Source organism: Nicotiana attenuata, unplaced genomic scaffold, assembly GCF_001879085.1.
Source record: "Nicotiana attenuata strain UT unplaced genomic scaffold, NIATTr2, whole genome shotgun sequence".
In the NCBI taxonomy this organism is placed as follows: Eukaryota; Viridiplantae; Streptophyta; class Magnoliopsida; order Solanales; family Solanaceae; genus Nicotiana; species Nicotiana attenuata.
Window position 1 is genome coordinate 150,847 of NW_017671592.1, and position 584 is coordinate 151,430.

A 584-nucleotide genomic window follows, 5' to 3' on the forward strand; every position below is an offset into this window, starting at 1 on the left:
GTTACGAGAATGAAATGACGCCCCAGCTTGACTCGAGACCAAGACTCCTTACAACTCGTACCAATAGCGGCACTGAGCGGCCGGAGATTGATTGAAAAGGCAGGCCCAGCCGGCCCTCTCCCCCCCTAACCGCCTATCTACTCGTGTTCGTAGCTCGATCGGAGGTCAAGACTGTGGTCCGGCGGAAAAACAGAAGTCGTCCGTATCAAGTGATACGTGAATTGCTCAGTAGTGCTTCGCCACTACCCTAGCTGGCGGAAATAGCTTAATGGTAGAGCATAGCCTTGCCAAGGCTGAGGTTGAGGGTTCAAGTCCCTCCTTCCGCTCCTGGCTTCGTCGTTTAGTGGTAACAAGTTCCGTGCATAAGCCACTTTAGAGATAGGGGCGAGCAGCAAGCAGCCCCTTGTATAGGGTGGAAAACCTATCTGACTAATAAGAGGAAAGGGGCAAGCCAAAACTGACTCCTAACAAGTTGCTGGCTTTTCATCAGCCGTTGCGCGCTAGCGCGCTAGCCTTTTCCCAACCTAGTAAAGGGGCTGCTAGTTGTAGCGCGCAGTGTACTAGTGAATAGGAAAAGCGAATTG

The 584-nt window shown here is 52.4% G+C and overlaps 1 non-coding gene across 1 annotated transcript; it reads left to right on the plus strand.

Annotated features, from left to right (window-relative positions):
- Positions 1 to 254: 254 nt before the first annotated feature.
- TRNAG-GCC lies at positions 255 to 326 on the plus strand. The gene has a single exon. It is a non-coding gene; the product is annotated as a tRNA-Gly (tRNA).
- Positions 327 to 584: the final 258 nt, after the last annotated feature.